The sequence below is a fragment of the Gorilla gorilla genome, chromosome 17 (genome assembly GCF_029281585.2).
Source record: "Gorilla gorilla gorilla isolate KB3781 chromosome 17, NHGRI_mGorGor1-v2.1_pri, whole genome shotgun sequence".
NCBI lineage: Eukaryota > Metazoa > Chordata > Mammalia > Primates > Hominidae > Gorilla > Gorilla gorilla.
Genome location: NC_073241.2, coordinates 66933815 through 66951945, shown reverse-complemented (window position 1 = coordinate 66951945; position 18131 = coordinate 66933815). Strand labels below are relative to the sequence as shown.

The 18131-nt window shown below is 45.0% G+C and overlaps 1 long non-coding RNA gene across 1 annotated transcript in view; it reads right to left on the bottom strand.

The window, feature by feature from the left end:
- Positions 1-1869: 1869 nt before the first annotated feature.
- Positions 1870-18131, bottom strand: part of LOC129528270 (uncharacterized) — a 57381-nt gene continuing 41119 nt past the window's right edge. The window contains exons 3-5 of the long non-coding RNA XR_008673507.2: positions 5771-5798; positions 3294-3365; positions 1870-2047 (exon numbers count right to left, since the gene is read on the bottom strand). This is a non-coding gene — a long non-coding RNA (uncharacterized lncRNA). The remainder of the gene's footprint in view (positions 2048-3293; positions 3366-5770; positions 5799-18131) is intronic.

Here is an 18131-nt window from a genome sequence, read left to right as displayed (position 1 = left end):
TATATACCTTGGTTCTTGCACTTTTTTCTTTTCTTTATTGTCTCACCTCTACTCACCACTTTCTCTCCTACAGCCCACCTAAAGTGAAATAAAGACTATCTGGTACATACAAGTTTGTAGGGGCAAGCAAGAGCAACTGTTGTTTCAAGAAGGGGTTCAGCCTCCTAAACAGACAGCTAAGAACAGTTAGAATGTATAGACCAGAAAGGCCTTGGCTGATCTCTTTGGCCAGGACATCAGCATCTCCCTCTTCAGTGCTCCCATACCACTTTTACATTGCTATTACAGCAGCTCAGACAGGGCATTGGAGGTGGCTGTTGACCAGCACCTCTGGTAGATGGCAAACCACTTAAGTAGAAACTGGGTTTTATTTCTCTTCATATTCCAAGCACCTGGCACAGAACCCAACATGGCAAGCACTCTTAAGTACTCACAAAAGAATTATGAACCAGGAAGAAATTTTATGGATCAGGTTCCCCAGAAAGCAGACTCTGAGATTAAAACTGGCAGCAGGGATTTGTTGGAAGGTGTTTTTGGAATCTACAAGTTCCCTTGACAGGAGTGGGAGAAGGAGGATTGGGCAAATGGAGCAGTTGAATTGCAATGCAGTGACTACAGGAAGCTCTGGAGGTGAAAGGGCCCTTCAGAATTATCCTGTCTTCATACTTCTTCATCCAGCAGTCTCTACATGGTGGACCAGTGTACCAACGCCCCTAGCAGTAGGGGGAAGGAGTGCTTCAGTGCTGGACAGGGGGTCTGGGGCACCATGACATCCATCACAGGAAACTTGATGGAATAACAGTATTTCAGAAATGGAAAGAAATGTACTAGCAGAAGAGCCACAGAACCCAAGTCAGGAGCCCTGTGCACTAGTCTACACATGTTTTCTGATCTTGGACAAGTCATCGAGCCTCTCTAGCCTCTAGTTTCTTTTATGCTGGTGGCACATTAAAATCTCCTGAGAAGTTTTTAAAAATTACTAACTCTGGTCCCCACCTCATACCAATTGAATCAGGGTCTCAAAGGGTGAGTGTCTAGGCATTAGTGTTTTTAAAAACTTCCTGGTAATTTTAATAAGCAGCCAAGTTGGAAAACCAATGGAAAATATATGGGCCTTAGAACCTCTCCTAGGTGATTTATAATGTCTATGGTACTGGATTTCTAGTGTCTATGCTCTGTAACCAAGAGCTGGCTCCTCACGAATAGAAGGACGTACGTAACTTCTGGTTGCAGAAGCTTCCCCAAATTCACTCCTTGTTATGTCTCAATTGTATCCTCACAAATTTTGTATGTTGAAGTCCTTACCCCATTCAAGTACCTTGAAATGTGTCTGTATTTGGAGATAGGACTTTTAATTAAGTAAAAATGAGGTCGTTAGGGTGGGCCCTAATCCAATGTGATGGGTGTCCTTATAAGAAGAGGACATAGTTATGTAGAGAAGGATGACCATGTGAAGACACAGAGAGAAGATGGCCATCTACAAGCCAAGGAGAGAGGCCTCAGAAGAAATCAACGTGCCAACTCCTTGATCTCCGACTTCCAGACTCCAGAATGGTGAAAAAATACATTTATTTTGTTTAAACCACCCATTCTGTGGTATTTGTTACGGCAGCCCTAGCAAACTAACAGAGTCCTCAACTCCAAACCCCCCTTCTTTCTCTCAATTTCTCTCCCCAGTTTATTCTTTCACTTCTCCCAGAAACCAAAGTTCATAACACTCTCAAAGTCTCCCAGCTCAAATGCTGATATCACAGGATAGAGCTCAGGAAACTTTCACCCTTGTGAAATATCAGTGAAAGCAACTGCAGAACTGTTCCCCTGGCATTCTCTCACCTTTCCCTCCAGTCCATCGTGAAGAAAGCTGATTAAAGTCCTTCCAGAACAGCCAGCCCATTGGGCCTATTCTCAGAAAACTCATTGAGGGATTTATGAGGAAAAGAGGGCAGTCATAAGAGAAGTTCTTTTCTGTGTGGAGTGGTGGTGTTATTAAGAGTTGAGGAAAGCCAGCCTGCCCATAATAATCCTCCTACCAGCCTCTGGCCAGTTCCTGAAATTCAACCATCCAGGACATACTTGTATTAGTCAAGGACTCTGCTAAAATGCCAATGCCAAAGAGATGGGAAAACAAAGCCATTATATGCTGTTTATACTTTAGGCTCAATTTGCTATTGAAGTTGTGTCCTATGGGTTGGTTTGATTAATGGTTGTTAAGAGAGAATTAAGGCATTAGTCACTTCAAAGAAAAAGCTGGACTTGTAGAAGGCCTGTTGCCTGCAAAAGCTGCCTGCTTAACAGTATTGGCCACTATTCCCTTTCTTATTTCACCATAAGTCCCCCAGCAAATAATCAGGGAGTATTCCCCAGCCTGCGTTTGCACTGAGCAATCTTAGACAAGCATTCCTAGGTTTCTCAGTTACACCCAAAAGGAGGCCAATCAATTTGTCCAAATAAATATATAAACACAAAGTGTTTTAAAAGCAAAGGGGAATGGAAGGAACTTCTAGTCAATCATCTTCCACTGTAAATAAATAGTGGTTTCCAACCCATTCCCTCAATGACCTAAAAAGTCCTGTGGACACAGCAATGTATTTCCTGGGGAGAGTTTCCCCCTAAGAATGCAATCTCGTAACTCATTCCTTTGCATCAACAGGAATGAAGTGTGAAAAATAAAAATGCTCTAAACAAGAGATGCAATTATTTTAGATTCTTTCCTACAGGAAAAGAAAACATCATCCTGGTATAATTTTCTCTTTACTTCCCTCCCTCATTCTTTCCTCCTCTTCTACCCACTGTTTAATGAGCCCCAGAATTTTCCTCCAGAGAACTTTTCCCCATCATATAACACAACCTTGGAAATAAACACTGGCTCCAGTTGGATGGCGTGAAAAAACAGGGTGGGCCTAAAGAGAATGCATTCACTGTAAGGGAACAGAGCAAGTCTGTGCATTGGGACAAGGCTGGATGGTTTCTGCTTTTTTCCATTCCGTTATTTAAGAAAACATTCTGAGACTGATGTTCAGCCTTGCCCTAGAATTTAGCCAACACAGAGCTTAGAGAAGGAGTATTTCAGAAGTGTATTATAAGACCCTGGGACTCAGCACTGTGAGCTTTACTATGAACCAGACGTTGAGCCCTGGGAGCTCTCTTGCTTGATTCTGGCCATTGCCTTCTTGCCTTGCTCTCATGCATGAATCCCTGTCTCAATCATCGATCTAGTATCCAGACCCTCCCTGCTCCAGACCCCAGTGGCCAGCCATGGACATGGCCCTTGTGTTGACTAACCCCATGCTTACCTGCTGAGTTTGCCTAAATCAGCTTCCTGCTGTGTTCCTCAGTTTCACGCTGCCCACTGTTAGGGCCATGTTCTGCAGAGAAGCAGTAGAAGGAAGTTGTTAAGGGCATGAACCCTCCAGTCAGCTAGCCTGGGGTGAGGTCCTGTACCATTTACCAGCTGTGTTACCTGGGAATGTCATTTCTTTACTCTGCCTTGGCTTTCTCATCTGTAAAAGAAAGATGAGTACCACCTGCCTCCCAGGTGGGCAGAGAGGAGAAAAGGCGCTGACACATGCAGAGTGCTAAGAACAGTGCAAGACACACAAACACATGGGGATTGTGAGCTTCCTCACAGTGGTTCCCCCTTGTGCTGCTTGCTTGAACAGCCACACCCTCTGAACACCACATTTTTCATCTACTGGAGTGTGCTCCCCACAGTATCTGCTGCACACATATGGGCTCATCTAATTCCAGAGCCCACTAAGATACTATAAATTAAACAGCAAAGAACACACAACATCTCAGCCGAAAATCATTTATTGAGCACTTACTATGTGCCAAGCACTATACTGGATGTAGGGTATGCAATTAATAACTTATATTCTCTTACCTTCTTAGGGAGCTGGGGGTCTAATGCATTTATAGAAGGTCTCTAAAATCACAGTGGAAATTAATAGGAAAAAGAATCTTTGCATCCCCCTGACATGTGACCAGTGTGTACAGTTAGATTCCCCCAAAAGCTTGATCCTTTTGTTTTTCAGGACTGAGTTCTCTGGGTTGGATGGGTGTGGGGCAGGGGTGGGAACTGAGTCAGCTATCTCAGCATCCCATGAAGACTGACATTCTCTGGATTGTGGGGTGAATGGATCTCCAGGGAAGAGATTCTGGGGAAGAGTCCCTTTGGTAGTTTTCCAGTTCTTAGATATAAAGCCCTTGCCACCATCAGGGGATTGTGTTTACTGTGGCTACCCTGGGAGGCACAATAGGGTTATAAAATTAGAAAGCCAGTCAGGTTGATGATCCCCGCCCCTTCTCTAATTCATTCCCTCACTGTCTCTATCACTCCAACTCTTAGGAATCCAATATGTTTATATGCATTCACGCTTGTTTTCATCCTCCCTATTAGGAATGAAAGGTGTCGCAGTGAGCATAGTTACTCTGTGGAGACAAATCGGAACGTGTTTCCTGTGCTGGGGCCTTCAGCCAGCACCAACTGAGGATGGCTCAGGGTCCTGGTGAGGAGCAGGGCCCATGCCAGACTTCAAAGCCCACAGGCAGGGTGGGCACGTGCACTGGTTGCCTTGGCAGAGAAACTATAATATACGTGGAGGGATGAGGGGCTCAGGCTGCAGCATTTCAGTAGCACACCCCTATAGGACTGCCTGTTTAGTGCAGTAATCATGTTTCCCATAGAGCCCTGGGAGCCCCAAGGCAGAAGGTACGGTAGTTCTAGAAGCCTTCCCAGAAAAAAACAATGCATAAATTAGACTTAAGGAGGGTGCCAAAGAGGGTGATGTTTAACCCAAATGATATAATGTTTAAGCCAAGCAAGAAAAATACCTCGGGCAGCCTTTCACCGAGCCAAGACAGAATGATGGGCAGAGGCACGGAGCAGGGAGACCTTGCTGGCAGCCCTAAGCTTTGACACCAGATGCACTGCAAGGATATTTAAGATGGCTCTGCAAACAGGCTATGTAAACTGAATGAAAAATCAGAACCTGAGGTACAGGGTACCCTTTAGGAAGCTGGTTTCCCAGGCCTCAGCCTGTACGGATTTCCCTGGAGGATTAGCCAAGAGTTCCCTGTGTGATGCCAGAGACCTAAGTGGTCAGCGTGTCCTTCCTGCCTTCCCCTCCTCCAACCTGCCCCTCAGCCCCCAGGAGTTGCTGCCAGGTGGGTTCCTTTCCTAGGTCTACTTCTATGAGATGGGTTTTCAGGAGGCAACACAGAGGCCTGAAAGACAGCACTTCGACTCTTCCTTCTTTGTCTTTTAACATCACATTAAAATACGCCTGTACCTGGGAAGCCTGTTTATGCAGCAGCAGCATCAAAAAGCCATTTCCCTACTTCCCTAATACTTTTTCTGAGACACATAGTACCTCACAGGAACTACAGCCGGAGCTCTTCTTCCTTCCGTCTGTGATCTTTGTGTGTTCATGGCTTCAGTGTCAACATCACAGAGACTAACAGAAGCACAGGGTCCCTCTGGGTCTCCTGAGGCTGCCCCTCCCTATAACACACACACACACACACACACACACACACACAGAACCGATGGTCTCTTAATGAGTCCTTCCTTCCTTTTACTCTCCCTCCTTCCCTCCTCCCTTCTTCCCAGCACTATTTTAAGTGTGACTGTCACTCTCATCATGGTGTATGACAAGCATCCCTTCGCTTGCTGGGGTCCCCTACAGACAGCCACATGCCCCCAGGGAGCCGCACACAATACCCAGTGTAGATGCTCGATCCATGTCAATTGCTTGTTGCCTTCACTCACCCATTTTCTTCTCAAGGAGGTCTTCTTCCTGGAAAAATGCAATCCAGTTTCATCACTCCAGCCTCCTAAGACCTCACAGGCATTATTTAGAGAGTTTATCCGTTTCAAACCAATACAGATTATCCCTTTCACTATATTAGTTTGCTATGCCTCCCTCCCTTTTAGGGTCATGTCCCCACATCTAGTGCAGAGCCAGCTCATGGTGAGAGTTCAGTATTTGTGGGATGAACGAATGAGTGAACGTGTCTTCCATGGCAAGTGGACCCCAAGAAAGCAGGGGCACCATTTCACTTTGGTCTTGACCTGCCTTCCATACTCCTTACATAATTCTACACATAAAGACACTCAACTACGTTAGCTAATGGTACTTGCAAAATCATTTGGATGTGTTTCTTTTGAGGGATGCCTGCATTTTGTGCTCTCTACCTCTTCAAATCTCACCTATCCCTGTCCTAGCCCATTCCCCACCTAGACAGCACTGCCTGGGAGTCTAAGCAACACTGCCATCCTATTAAAGTCCTTGGTATTTGGGCTGTTTCCCCTGCACAGAGGACGGGTCCCCCAGTGAAGATGTGCAGTCTCTACTGCCTCAGCTGACCCCCAGGAAAGAGGGTGTCCTGGGCTCACCATGAACTCTGAAACTTCTGGTTGACCTGACTTTAATCACAGCTGCAATTCACTTCCCACAGGCTTCTTCAAGGGGCCATTTCCAAAACCTGAGAGCTATGGCCCTTGGCCCTCAGTGACCACAGACCCTCCCTCAACAAGGAACAAAAGGCGACTGAAGAAGTCATTGCTGTGCAGCCGAACTCCTCTTTATGCCAGAATTCTGTTTGGATTTCTGTCTATAAAAGGGAGCGCCCTTCTGAAGGCAGTATAAGTTGGTTTGATTTAGAAAACCCTTCACTTGTTGGGCTTCTCTATAGACAGCCACAAGCCCCGAGAGAGCTGCACACAAAGCTACCCGGTGTAGATGTTCGATCCATGTCAATTGCTTGTTGCCTTCACTCACCCATCTTCTTCTCAAGGAGGCCTTCTTCCTGGAAAAATGCAATCCAGCTGGAGTGATGAATCACTCCAGCCTCCTAAGTGAGTTTTCTAAATCAAACCAACCTATACTACCTTCAGAAGGGTGCTCCCTATTATAGACAGAAATCCAAATTCCTGGTCACACTCAAGGTTTTGTGTGTCACTAAAGCCTGATGGCCTTTCACTCCCCCCACCCCCACCTCCCATCTGTTCCCCAGATGCCCCCACCCTTTTACTGGCTCAGCTCTCTTCTGGGGACAAAACATGCCCTCAAAGATCACATGCTCTTCCTGTTCTGTCCTCAGCAAGTTCTGACTCACTCTCAAACCTCCCAAACCCCTGAAATCTCCCTCCATTCCCACAGCAGAGTTTGTCTCTATCTGCCCTGTTGTAAAACTACACCCTATGCCACATTTTCCCATACGATCATTCATGCAGGTGCGGAAAATAAATGGACTCTAACTGCAGCAATGAAGACCTCTGCCTAAAGCAATCCTGTAGGGAATTGACAAGGAAACCACCTCTCCCTCTGACATAAACCCACATCGCTCAGGGTTGGCAATACTGAAGACTCTGCCCACAAGGGACAGGGAGAAGCTGGCCCTTGGCCACCTGCACCTGCCACTGAGCCAGGCTGTCCTGGGGAGACTCTCACTCACTACCACATTCACAGCCAGGCTGGGCACACACACGTCTTACCTGCATTCTGCCCAAACTGAAACATAACCAGACTCAGGGGTAAAATAAGCAAAATAAGCTAAGAGGTTGGGCACCAACGGCATAGCCTGACAAAACAGGATGTTGGTGTGAGGCAACAGAGCCCACCACATGGGGCCTAATTCAAGTTCACTGGGACCCTCACAAGCTCCACAGCCAAGGGAGCAAGGCAAGAGAGGCCCAGCCCACTCAAGGTTCCCCTTTCCCGCAGAGAATCCACTTCTCTGTAGTCAACACTGGAAATTATGGCACCCCACAAAGGGCATCCATGTGTGTCCTTGCCTAATGACCTCAAGAAACCAACATGTATAATCCAATAATCAATAAGCCCGACATTTATCTAAGGGGAAGACATCTTCACTGAAGGCAGGTGGAGGGAGGGAAATCATGTTTTAATCTTTTTAAATTCAGTACTTTTTGGTAAAGGAAATGTTGCCTTTCTCCCACTAGTCCACCAATAGAGATGTCTGCTAAATCCAAATTGCATGGGGACAAGCTCTATCATGTGAATTTGGGTTCAAGAAAGGAAAGCTTGGGGGCTCTGGGTAGGAAACTGCCCACCACGAGGTGACAGAGCCAACAGAATACACAAGTTAGTCTGATTAACTGATGTGGGTTGATATGCTGACAGCCTGGGCCCAGTGAGCCTCCCCATGCCTTCCAAGCAGCATCTGTGCTTGAGTGGGGGCGCCTGGAGGGCATCACCCACCTGATGATGATGGGATTGGGTATGAAGAGCAGAGGGCAGGACTGGCTGGTCTGGAGCACAAGTCTGCTGAGCTGCTGTGCACAGCCTCTTCCATGGCTGGGACAGACAAGGTCAGCTCTAGGGCCAAGGGGGAGACTCAGGGGAAGCCCCGCAGAAAAAGCCACTTCTTCTTTTTCCTCCCATTATATAGAATACGACATGCAGTTAAAATGAACATATCAAGGGCAGCTTGAGCAACACATCTGAGAGTCTAAACATCAGCTCAGACTGAGAAGAAAGGGGAGAATGGCCTGAATAAAGGCTTAGATAGGGGAATGACTGCATTCTGTTCTGAGCAGAGGAAAGAAAGCAGCTGATTTGGAGAAAAGGTCTATTAGGAAAAAGAAGATTGAATTTTTTCCTTGTACCTTTTTAAAAAGAAATTAAATAGAATTTACTGATCTCCCACAAAGAAGGCCAGTCCTTCCCTTAAGGAGCTTAATGTCTATTAGTGGGAAGAAGATAATAAACACATATAATCAGGGCTGAACATAAAAAAACCACAGGACATGAGGGCGGGCATGGAGTGCACGGTTTCAGGGGAAAATAGTTCTAAGGAAGGTCAGAAAATGCCAGCATTTAAGAGGGTCTTGATGTCAGGATCATATCAAAAACACTTTTCCAGGACTCGAGAATGCTGCCCCAGGAAATAGCTTCTCTGTGTTTGGCCCCCAAACCCCAATGGGCTGTGGAGGAAGCAGGAAAACCATTTTCAGGTAAGATATCCCCAGAGTAGCTGCTTCAGTGATTCTGCAGGTGGGGACTCATATCTCTCCTGTCTCCGTGATTTATAGTAAATGCTGAGGGTGCCTGGAGCCACCGCTCTGCATTGCTAAGTGTGTGTTTCATGGCCCTTTGGGGAAAGATGGAACAACTGGGCCAGGCTTCTAGCCCATACAGGTGAGTGGGTGGGGGGCTGTGCGATGGGCAGGGTAATAGCAGAAAGAGCTTTTCTCCTCAGCTGGCTGGCTTTTCCCTTCATCCTCCTCCTTTTGTTGACCCTTGGAACATCCCCACCCCATACTTAGCCTCCCCAGTCAGGGGCCCAGCAGAAATGGGTAATGAAGGAGAGCTTGTGCTCACAGCCTCGTGGCCCCCTGCTGCTGTAAAGAGAGAAGAGCCAAGCCTGGACCAGTGTTCTACTCAGTGAGGTGCAGGACCTGTCTGGGTTGGATGCCCCTAAAGAAGCTTTCATAGCCTAGAGTTGCGGTGCCCAAAGCTGATACATGTGAGTCGTGGTGCTGAGACTGTGGGATTCTTTGTCCTTTTCAGAGGTCAGCTGCCTGCTTTAGAGCTTGTCTCCCTGGTCTTCAGAGATGCTCAGTAATTTCTGTTCCTACATGAGAGAGGATCTTCCCTACTTGGTCCAAATTCCTCCTCTTATTGTGATCAGTCCATGTTCAACCTGCAGGGAACTCCAGAAGAGGCATTTGGGCACACACAAACCTGGGTCATCTCAGCGGTGGATGTCATTTCAGATGACCACTCTATGTTGACCTTTGGGACCTTGAGGCAAATGACTGCATCTCTCTCAGTATGTTTCCTCATCCGGAAGATGGATGTGAGTGTGCCAAACTTTTCGGATAGTGTGAGTGACTGAGATCACGCACATAAAGCTCTTAGCTCAATGACTAGTGCATAAAATTAGATCTTACTTTACATCATTTACTAAAATAAGGCCCAGATGGATGAAAGACTTAATACTTTTTAAAAATAGAAGAGAATATTGAAAAATGTTTTTATGATGTTGAAGATAAGGAGTCTTCTTATAAATAGGATATAAAAGCAAAAGTCATCAAGGAACAGGGTAATATAAATGGGCTAAATCAAAATTAAGCACATGTATAGGACAAAAAACAAACAATAGATGGAAGAAATTAATGTCACCAAATATAACACAGATTACTGTCCAAATTATATATTTTTAAAACTTCAAAAAATAAGTGAGAAAAAGAAAGTTAACTCAATAAAACAACAGGCAGCAAACCAAACAGGTCATTCGCAAAAGAAAAAATACCAGTAGGCAATAAATATATAGAGGCTTAACTTTATTAGGATTAAGGAATAAGGAAAATTCAAATTAAAACATCAATAAAATTGCATATTCTTTGACACTGCTTAGATTGGCAAAATTAAATTTGGTAGTATAAATGGATGGGGAAGCTGTGTTGTACAACCACTTTAAAAAATGAGCAAAATGAAAATCCTTGAGAAACCTTTAAGATATATTCATATATTAAGATATCTACAAGGATATTTATGGCAGCATTGGTGAAATTTTAAACAATGGCTAAATTAAACGTGGTATCCTTATAATATGGAATAGCATAAAGCTGTTAAAATGAATACAGCATATCTCTATGTTCTAAAATAAAATAATCTCTAAGACACAATGTTGAGTAAAAAATGCATACATGTGTGATATCATTTATAATAGACATTTATATATTGTATGATTTTTACAAGTACATATATATATACATATATATGTCTTTTTAAAAATTGTAGAAAGCTGCATACCAAACTGAAAATGGATAACTGCTAGGGAGCTTGGCAATGGGGGTAGTCAAATGATATTTAGTTTCCACTGTAATGTTTTAATTTTTTACAAGGAGAATGTATTCATGAATTCCTTATGTAATTAAAATTAATTTTTAATTGAACAAATAAAATACAATAAAACCTATACCTCATTATAAACTTCAAATTCTGATCTAAGGGATGCATAATAATAACCACTAATGTTAATTGAGAGATTATCAAATGTCAGACAGACCCTGTTCTAAGTGGTTTCTATTTATGTTTTCAACGTTGCTATGTTTCTATATTTCCTGTGTTTTCACCTTTATCCTCAGGACAGCACTATGAGAAGGGCTTGTTCTCAATCCTCCTGTATGGATCAGGATGCTGAAGCAATAGAGAAATGAAGTTATTGGCTAAGGTCACCACCTGCAAGGAGCTGTAGAGCCAGAATTTGAGCACAGGTAGGCAGACTGGTCAGAGGAGCCTGCTCTGCATTGTCCCTTAGCTCCTTCTGGGCCCACAGCAGAACATATGTGGCAGCAGTCTCCTCGCCCAGGGAATGGGCAGCCCTCCCAGCTCCAGACCCTGCACTTCCCAAAGAAGATCCAGTCTGCCTTCCCACGGCCTAGGCTCCCTATCTCTGCAGGTGTGGGAGGATGGCTTGCTAAGGGTTCTGTAGAAGGTGGCAGGAGTGGGTCTTGAAGAGTAAGAAAAACTGGAGAGCCAGTACAGGCAAGTGAGACAACAGGGAAAAATAGGCCAGCAGGCCTTGAGTCGAACAGTTCTCAGCAGTGAAGAGAGGCTGAATCCGGGAGGGTTCCCAGCAGCCTGGCCTCTGCAGTCTGAGAAACCAGATTTTCACCTCCAGCTCTTGCTGGAGTGGGAGAACACACCATATTTAATCCTTCTAAATTGGACATGAATTATTCAAAGACATTTAAAAAGAAGAAGAAGAAAACCTCTCTCCTGGTAAATGTGACTCTTATGGACGCTAATATCTGATGATTAACAAGGGGCAAAATGAGGCATTTGGCACAGGGCAAGAGCAATAAGTGAAACGTTTCCACTGAGACAGATCCTGCCTGACTCAGCCTCAGGGCACCAAGAACCAGGCACCTCTCTGGATTGCTGCCCATCTGACAGCCAGAGATGGCTCCCAAATGAAGTTTGCTCATGGAGGTCTTCTACCAGAGACAAACCTTTGCATGGGTGAGCAGAAGCCTGCAGCATGCATATGATTTAAAAGTCATCATGATGTACTGCTGGTCTCAACTATGCCTCCACAATCAAAGCTTCCATGATTGGAATTCCCCCGTAGGCACCACAAGGGTTGAGGCCATTGTCTCAAGAAGCCCCATAAAAGGGTACTCACTTGGGACACCAGAGAAAAGGGTTGTCCTGGGCCATTCCTTAAGGAAGTTCCCAGACTCATGGTTTTTAGAAATCCTGCATCAGAATACTAATGGGTAGCACTTACTAAGTGTCTGCTAAGTGTCATGTCTTTTAGCCATATTACCTAACTTAATCTTCACTGTAATATAAGACAACCAGTAATGTTACCCCCATCTCACAGATGAAGAAACCGAGGCACAGGGAGGTTAGATAACTTCCCCAGCATCATGTAATTAATTTGTAGGTGCCAGAGGAGGGATTTGAACCCAGGGAGCCTTGTGCCAAAGCCCACTCTGCTCTACTTCCTCTAATCATACAGGATAGTATTAAAGTGGAAACTCTAGGGCGGGACCAAGGAGTCTGCATTTGAATAAGCTACACAGGTGACTCTTATGCATTCAAAGTTTAGAAAATCAGAATATTGTGTGCCTTAAAAAAAAACAGCTGCTTCTTTGGAACTAACTCTGTTATTTAGCTTATCTCACCATGTAGACTTTGCACTCCTTGGAGAAACAATGATTTCATTCTTAACACTTGCCTCCCCGACCCTCCAGCCTCCTTAGCACAGTTCCAGGTGTGGAACTCAGGCAATACTTATTAGTCCGGGGAGAAAGCTCTGGACACAAAGTCTGAAAATCAAAACTTGTATTCCAGCTCTGTTATTTAATTTGCCTAGGCGGGTCCCCGCAACAGATTTAGGCTCAGCATTCCCATATGTTCAATGGAAACAATGTCAAAAAGAGATTTTAAAATACTAATTTTTGGCTGGGTGTGGTGGCTCATGCTAGTAATCCCATTACTAGCATGGATTACTTTGGGAGGCCAAGGTGGGTGAATCACTGGAGGTCAAGAGTTAGAGACCAGCCTGGCCAACATGGTGAAACCCCGTTTCTACTAAAAATACAAAAGTTACAAAAATTAGCCAGGCGTGATGGCACATGCCTGTAGTCCCAGCTACTCAGGAGGCTGAGGCCAGGAAATTGCTTGAACCTAGGAGGCAGAGGTTGCAGTGAGCCGAGATGGCGCCACTGCACTCCAGCCTGAGTGACAGAGTGATAATTAAAATAAAATAATAATAATAATAAATAAAATACTAATTTTAAAAAAACAACTATCTTGTATTAGTTGCTTATTCTGTGATGGGTTCTACACCAGGACCTTTGGCATACATTGACTCTGATCCACGGGGATCTTCAAGGTAAGTTTTATTATTCTCATGTTACAGATAAAGAAACAGGATTTCAGAGAGATTGGGTTGTTTGGATAAGCCTGCACAGCCAGCAATGATGGGAAAAGCCTTCTTACCCAGGTCCCTTTGATTCCACATCACACGCTCTTTCCCCAACACCACCCAGTGTGATCAGCCTTTTCTCTATCCCATGGACATAATGAGAGTCAAATGAGATCACAGACATATCAGTCAGGTTGGGCTGGGCTATGCTGTGATTTAAAAACAGCTCCAAATCTCAGTGGCTCAAAACAGCAAACATTTATTTCTTGCTCTCACTACATATCTATCAGGAGTCAGCAGGGTGTTTCTGTGCAGCGCAATCACTCAGGGACCTAGATGGAGCAGCCTCCATCCTGAGTGTTGCTCAAGAGAAGTAGGGCCAAATATTGCAGGCACATTGAAAGCTTCTGTGTAGTACAATGAGCTGTACATCACATCTACTCATATTCCATTGACCAAAAGAAGTCTTGGCCAAGCCCAGAGTCAATGGGATGGGAAAGCATGGCAAAGGCAGAAAGGAAACAATAATTGTGAGCAAATATTTAATCTACATAGAAGACCATGGATGTACAGAAGGCTTTGGAAGGTACTCAAGTGAAACAGCCTGAAGTATGCTTTCTCCCATGGAGGCATGGTGGTGGGCCCCATGGCTCCAAGCTGAGCCTCCACATGCTGCAAATCTATGGATATCTCCCCTGTTACCAGGAATCTAATTATTACTCTGCTTTCTGCTCAATTATTAAAGACAAGGCAGTGAAGAGCCATGGAAGAGGAGAAAAGTCTGTTTTGCAGCAATGACAAACCATATTTCATATGCATAAAGGGGAGAAATAAAAGAGCATTGCTTTTACTCTTATAATTGCAATTTCCTGCTCGTTTCCTTTTCAAATTAGTGGATGTAATTGTTTGGTAATAAAATATCAGCATAATATATTAGAGGCAGAGAACAGACGGGCTTAAGGGACAGTTGCCAAGAACAGGAGGGAGAGAAAAGATTGAACAGAATCAGAGTGTTCAAAGCTTGTGGGGTTTTCGTAAAATGTATACCAGGTTATTCCTGCCACTCTCCCTGCCTGACTCTTCATGGAAGCAAATGAATGGTCCAGACAAATCAGTAATCTTGACCTAGCTTAAAATTCATGTCGGTACCAGGTTCAGAACAGAAAAGGAGACAGAAAGTGCAAGAGACAGAGTGCACAAGAGAGAGAGTTCAGTAGGAAAAAATGACTGTGGTGGAGAACAACAGTTTTGAGATCATGCTTGGATTGGATACCAGCTCCACCACCCATTGGCTGTGCCACCTTGAGAAGATCATTAACCTGCCTGAGCCTCCATTCGTTCATTTGTGAAGTAGGAATAAAAAGATACTCCATCTCAAGAGGTGGTGCTCCATAAAGAGTAGCTATTCATATTATTAGAAAATTAGAGTAGGTGGTTGAAGCCCTGCAGAGGGGATGTGATGGGCTGCAGGGGTCACCTTTGGCAAAATATCAAAACTGGGAAAAATGTTCTTTGTTGCCTTCAGTTCAACCATTAGCTGCCCTTTCCTCCATCTTGGTGCCCTGCTCCCCTACCTGCCCCATTTTTTCAAGGCCTAGCCCACTATCCTCAGGTCAATGTTGTCTGATGTTTACCATGGTATTAATGACTACCAAGGTGCTACCTGATAAAGAAATCCTGAAGGCGGCCATTGTGGAGGAATGAACGGCTCCTGGACTGGGGATGTGCTGCCGCCTCCTGCAACACACTGTAGAAGCAGCCACTGTCATTAATGCCTGCCCTAATTGAGTGGTTGGACCCCATAGGCGAGCCCTAAATTGGGAGCCATGGGAGGTTAGAAACGAAACAGTAGATTCAGTCTGTAACATCAGAAGCCTCTCAGACTGGTGGCAGGAGAGGCAGCTAAGTCTAGTGTGGAGGTTCTGAGCTCCCTGGGAAGTCACCCTACTGTCAGTGTGAGTTCAGGGACTTGGGGATCCTCCACTCCAAGGGAGAGCCCCTCCAGCTGCTCACAGGGGCTCCCAACCTTGACATAAGAAGTGATTTCCTTATTCAGACAATGGTGAATCAGATGCCCCATGCAAAGTATCCTCCATGCACCCTGGAATTTCACTGGCTGATTCTAAGGGGAGGGAGACCACCAGCACCATTGTAAGGAAGGTCACAGTGAGGGGAAGCAGAAGGCAGAATGCTGGGGAAGAACTTCTGGGTTCATCCCTGAATGCACCCCAGGGAAGGTGAGCCATGCCAGAAAAGAGGTCATAGGAAGTTGTTCCACAAAACCAGGAATGGAGAAATTGACCCTCAGTTCCAACAAAAGAAATTTAGTATTCATATAAAGAAGAACCTTCTGGCAAGGTACTGCTCAGTCACTCTCCCCAAAGCCACCTGAATGCAAAATGCCCCTCGTGGAGGCTTGGTGAGAGTTTTAAAACAGAGATAGTAATTTGCCTCCAGAGGGAGAGAGGCTGTAAAACAAATTCCCCAAGGGAGATATCAAGCCAATATGTGCAAAATGGATAGGAAGGTGGGGAGAAAAGCCCAGAAAACAAAGGTCCTCAAGGGGCATCTCTGTCTTGTTAGGAGCACCCTCACAGTCTTGGCCTTTTCTTCCCCAACAAAGCCTCCTGGACCCCATCTTTGTCAGAGTCAAAGCCAGAGGTACCTTGCATCAGCATGACCCCAGAAGTTCCTTCTCAAGCTCCCACTCAATCAACCCACAAATCCCTAGGGAAGACTTACTATGTTCCAGGAAGTGTGCTAGATACTTACCAAGCATAGCATAAAAATTCTCAGAGTGCTGGACTCCTCCAGTGTAGGGGATGGTGACTCAGAGGCCCTGTCAGACTTGCCAGCACTCAATACAATCAGTACCTGTGCATTGTGAGAGCCCAGAGGCCATGACTGAGCCTAGAAGAGAAACCAGCACTTGGAGAGGTGGTGAAGTCCAGGTGAGACACAGTTGGTTGCAATCCTCTTGAAAATTTTCCTGGATAATGACAGGAAGAAGGCATCTCTTCTTTTGCTGAGTTGAACCAGGTACTCTCTGTTCTCACATTCAGATATACTGTCCTCAGCAGAGGGTATAGCTATTTGCTGTGTGTCTCTCATCTCTTGAGCTACCTGGGAGACTTTAACTGTCTCTCACAATGCCTGGAATAGAGTCTTGAGCAAAGTGGTGCATGATGTGTGTGTGAAGGAGGGGAGGGGGGAGAGAGAATATATGTATATATTGAATGAACAATGATCAATGGGACATCCAAGTGCTTCTGCAAAATGAATATTGTTGATCTAAGTTTACCTCTTCTCCCATGTACTGAGTATCTAAGGAGGCTTCTGGAATTGGCCAAAAATGCACGTAGGCCGATAAGACAAGGTTCACATGCACGTGGTGCTTAATATAAGTGCTGTATTTCATCATCTTCAGCTCCTCACTCTAGGAGTTGCCTGGACCCTGGATGCATTTTCTCAGCCAGTCATTTCCAGCCAGAAGAATCCTTGAAGCTTGGCTCATCATCTCAAAGTGTTTGAATCTTGAATTTCAAGTAGGAAAGCAATAGACTTCAACAAGACTAAAACTGAAAGCTTTGAACACACACTTCTGACTCCATCTCATTTCCCCCTTTCTACCACCCGCCCAAACCCTAACCTGAACCACAGAACTCTTTGTCTGTATAACTGGGACTTGGGGCTACTTGACTTGTAACATCTTCTTTACAGATTTTAAATCTTTTCCGGTTTTTTAAGCCCCTCCTGTAGACTGTAAGGCCCTTGTAAGAGAGAAACATGTGCAGCAAGACAGAATGAGACACATCCTGCTTCATTTCAACATCACTTCTTTATGCAGAATTTACAAAGGAAAACAAATGAACATAGTTTCTCAATTTTTGGACCTCCTCAGCTCAGTCAGGTATTTAGGGAGAGTAGAAATACAGCATATAGATTTCCCCAGGCCTAAGGAGGGATTATCCAATGGGACCACTTGCAGAAATTGGAAATGTATTTCTATACTTCAAAGACACAGAGGAACGCCCCCTGACACATCTGTGAAGGTCAAGGAGACTGGAACCCGATCTGACCCCTTCCTGAAAATCTACAGGGTAAAGGTGGAATTGACCAACTGCCCCACTGGTGAGGGCTGCTTCACCAGGATTGGCTTTCACTTCTAGAATAGAGGAAGAAATGCATGAATGTTTCTCATGAACTGGATGTGGGTCAGATTGGGAGAAGCTGCCTGGGACCTTCTTGGGTCCTAACTAATTGAGCTGCCTGGAGGAAGGCAGGACATCAGCAGAAAGAAGCTGGAGTTATACCATCAGATGCCCATGGCAAAGGAATATGTCACAAGTGTCTACCTGAATTAGGTGGATTAGGGAATCACACACTGGTCACAAAAACCTTAGGTCACAAGATCCAGCAGGAAACCTCTTAAGATCCCATGAAAGTGCTTTCAAGAGAATGAAATCAACCCTATCCCTTGGCCACTACCAGAGACCATGATGCCCTTAGCAAAGCAGATACTATCTCATCTGCTCACTTCTCCCTCCCATGCCTCCACCCTTGTGAGATTCACTACAGCAGCTGGTGACCAAGTCGAGGAGAAGGTGAGCCAAGAATCAGGAAACAGGAGAGTGCCAAAGAACCATCCCCCATCTCCCACCCCAGACTTCCAGCCCGAAGCAGTCCAAGCCAGGGCAGGAAAGAAAATGTAATGTTAATTC